Source organism: Crocuta crocuta, unplaced genomic scaffold (assembly GCF_008692635.1).
Source record: "Crocuta crocuta isolate KB4526 unplaced genomic scaffold, BGI_CrCroc_1.0 scaffold299, whole genome shotgun sequence".
Classification (NCBI taxonomy): Eukaryota; Metazoa; Chordata; class Mammalia; order Carnivora; family Hyaenidae; genus Crocuta; species Crocuta crocuta.
This window is the reverse complement of record NW_027532747.1, coordinates 7,661,941-7,665,862: the sequence shown is the minus strand read 5'-3', so window position 1 is coordinate 7,665,862 and position 3,922 is coordinate 7,661,941. Positions and strand designations below refer to the sequence as shown.

The following is a 3,922-nucleotide window of genomic DNA, read 5'->3' as shown; positions in this document are numbered from 1 at the left end:
GGGGAGCAAGGGTGCGGATCAGACGGAGTGAAGACGTAAAGATCGAGTGACAGAGTGAAGACGGAAGCTCAGCAAAGTAGGGCAACAATTGTTGCAATCGCCTTCCCTGGAAAAGTTAATCCAGCCAAGGCCGCCTTTATCTGGTAAAACGTAACAGACACAATAAGGGGAGGGCAGTGGGGGGCTGAGGGTGAAAGTTCCAGAAAGTTCCAAAGGTTTATCAGCCTCAGGAGCTGGGGGGGATGAGGGAACAAAGAGAAAACAAGCAATAAAATCCTCTCCATCATGCTTGTCCCCTGGAGAACGTGACAACATAATCTAATGTGCTGTTCAGTTCACAAACGAGTCTGGGCAGTGTTTGGCTCTTCGAAATTTAGGAAACACCTTCCAATGCCTTATCTCAAGAAATACATCCAACAGGGGTGCCTGGGTGGCTCAGTTGGGTAAGTGTCCAACTTTGGCTCAGGTCATGATCTCATGGTTCATGGGTTTGAGCCCCGTGTCAGGCTCTGTGCTGACAGCTGAGCCTGGACCTCCTTCGAATCCTGTGTCTCCCTCTCTCACTCTGCCCCTCCTCTGCTCATGCTATGTCTTTCTCTCTCAAAAACAAAGTAAGCATTTAAAAAATATGTCCAACAGCTCTCTTTCCGCCATCTTTGAACCCGTGGAGGCCTGCTGGGAACAGGACTCCTGAAACGACAAATATGTCTGGAAGGTTGTGGTCCAAAGCCATTTTTGCTGGCTATAAACGGGGTCTCAGGAACCAGAGGGAGCACACAGCTCTTCTTAAAATTGAAGGTGTTTATGCCCGAGATGAAACTGAGTTCTATCTAGGCAAGAGATGTGCTTATGTGTACAAAGCAAAGAACAACACAGTGACTCCTGGTGGCAAACCGAATAAAACCAGAGTAATCTGGGGAAAAGTAACTCGTGCTCATGGAAACCGTGGCATGGTTCGTGCAAAATTCCGAAGCAACCTTCCTGCTAAAGCCATTGGCCACAGAATCCGTGTGATGCTGTGCCCCTCAAGGATTTAAACTAACTGAAAAGTAAATAAATAAAGGTGTAGATTTGTTCTCTTGTAAAAAAAAAATTTTAAAAATTAAAAAAAATTAAAAAATTAAAAAAAAATATGTCCAACAAAGCTGTGAGGGGAGTATTATCGCTCCCATTTTACAGATGAGCAAGCTGGCGCTGGCACTGGTGATGGTACTCAGCCAAGCGGAGCAGAGGCGAAGGCTGAAATTAGAATACGCTGAAGTGCTGGCTTCAAAGATACCACAGATAGAAGGGTGAGCAAGGAAAGGGGCACCCATAGACACTGAGCAATTGAACAGGCCAGCCTGAGCAAAAGCCCAGAGACCGTTGCCCAGGGCGCCTCCTCAAGGACAGAATTCCCTGGAAGGGTCATTCTGGTGAGCAGCGTGTTCTCCATCCTGCAACAATGTAACATGTCTCACCTGACGCTGAGGCCACAAAACCAGGTATGTCATTGCCATTGTTGTCTGTGACCCTCTGCAGGCAACCTGGTGCTTATCTATTTTCCATGAATCAGTCCAGAAGACTTAGGAATTATAAGAAAATTTCTCTCCAGTGGAATCTTTTCCTTCCCATTCTGTATTCTGATACCTATCCTAGGATCAGCAAAAAGGCTAATTTTCTGATCGTCTAGCTCTGCACCCCGAGCAGACATTACCAGTCGATCCCAGGACTCTTCCTTCCCTACTGAGTCCCGTGCTTTCCTCAGGCCGGACCAGAGCTCCAAGCGGCCACTAGCGGCTGGTCCGAAGCCAGGGCCAAGACGCACTGATCTTGGTGCGTGGTGGGGCCGATTCAGTCCAGTTCAGCCAACTTTTCCAGATCACGCCTGCTGGACTCGCAGACCTTCATCATAGAGAGCTCTCAACCTATTTCGTAACCACGGCAGGATGTCACCCCACAGTCAAGCTACCTCCCACCCCTGTTGGCCCATCATAAACGAGGGTCTCTGCACTCGAAGGTGTTCGGTCCCCCTCCCCTGGTCTCTCTCCACTACATGCCAGGAGAGCCCAGTCCCCCACTGTGACAACCCAAAGGGTCTCAAAGACATTGCCCAATGTCCCCTAGGGGGCGCACTCACCCCGGATGGAGAGCCAGGCCCTGAAGCTCCTCTTGGCCCCAACATTATCCGGTTCTCAGAGTTTGGACAGGACACACAAAAAACTTATAGGTCCTCGAAGGGCTCAGATGCATTTATGTGCCATCGGCTGGCAATGCAGAGCCTTGTCTTCTCGGGGCCTGGCGTCTGCCCTGCCAGCAGGCATGCAAACACACCTAGAAGACGGGCGCCCCGAGGCCCCGCCTGGAGAAATGCCTGGAAAAGAGAGAATGTAAGACTTGTGTGTGTGTTTTGTAGAAGATTCACAGGTGAGGCCAGAAACCAAGGTGAGCAGGGTCCTGAGTGGAAAAACTGCAGGCTTCTCTACAACAACAGGGGGAAGTTTTGCCTCCCCGGGGACATGTGGCAATGTCAGGAGATGTTCTGGGTGGTCACACCTGACGTGGTGCTACTGGTATCTAGTGAGTTGAGACCCAGATGCTGCTAAAGATCCTATGGTTCATAGGGCACCTGGGTGGCTCGGTCGGTTAGGCACCCGACTCTTGATCTCGGCTCAGGTCATGATCTCATGGTTTGTGAGTTCGAGCCCCATGTGAGTTCTATGCTGGCAGTGCAGAGCCTGCTTGGGGTTCTCTCTCTCCCTCTCTCTCTCTGCCCTTCCCTGCCTTGAGACTCTCTCTCTCAAAATAAATACACATTTAAAAAAACCCTATATACCCTCTAATATGCAGCTGTGGAACGTTGGGGAATGGCCCAGAACTTACTGAAAATGGGTTTGGAATAATTCGTGGTGGCACCATCGTGGAGGCGGAGCAAGAGCAAGCTGACTTACAATCCAGCCTGAAGGGTCATTTTCCCTCGTGGTGACGTGAGCAGCCCACCAGTAACGGGCACGTTATGTGAGGACTCCTGGAGACCCGGCGCTGGGCCAGGTGGCAAAGCGCGTAGCTCCCTGGGGATGCAAAGGCCTAAATCTGGAGTTAGAAAAACCAACCTAGGGAAAGTCAGTTGACGTCTGGAAACCTCAGTCTCCTCATCTGTGAAATAGGCGTAACGCTGGTAGTGTGAAGCACGGAAGGCAGGCTGGGCTCATTCAACGGAATGATTTTTTTTTTAAGTTTATTTATTTTGAAAGAGAGAGAGAGATTGAGAGAGCATGAATGGGGTGGAGAGAGAGAGAGAGATTGAGAGAATCCTAAGCAAGCTCTGAGCTGTCACCATAGAGCTAATGCAGGGCTCGATCTCAAAAACCCGGAGATCATGGTCTGAGCTGAAATCAAGAGCCAGACACTTAACCGACTGAGCCACCCTGGCAGTCCCTCAACAGATCAATTTTATGCTTTCCATGGGAGTGCTTGGTAAGGCTCAGCTGTTGTTTGAGTGAAGCCCCTTGTCACCTGTCACCTCCCGTCATCCGTGCACAACACGGTGGGACAGGACTCCGGGGCTGGCATTCTCCAACTCTGGTAGCATGTGACTGGCGCAGAGGAAAGACCCTCGGACACCTCTTGACGGGAAGGTCACCCCAGAAATCAGGGAGGAGGAGGGGCTTGGCAGCTGTACCATCATGCAGAGCTGGAATGGCCTTGGGAGGGACTGGCCACCCACCGTGCTCTTGGGAGGAGGCATGTCACCTCCTGGGCGGTGACTCAGCTTCTCACCTCCTGCCACTTTTGCGTCTCCTCCTTCCTCTCTGTCTCCAGCTCCTCCCCAGCTCGTGGCTCTCTGTTAATGTGCTCTGTGCCCCTTTGAGAGAGGGGATCCGCGGGTCACCGGGTCCCGGGCCAGGTGGCCCTCCTTCGACCAGCAGCCCCCACGGGAAGG

General features: G+C 51.4%; 1 pseudogene; it reads left to right on the top strand.

The window, feature by feature from the left end:
- Nucleotides 1–646: 646 nt before the first annotated feature.
- LOC144245513 (large ribosomal subunit protein eL33 pseudogene) lies at nucleotides 647–1,058 on the top strand (annotated as a pseudogene).
- Nucleotides 1,059–3,922: the final 2,864 nt, after the last annotated feature.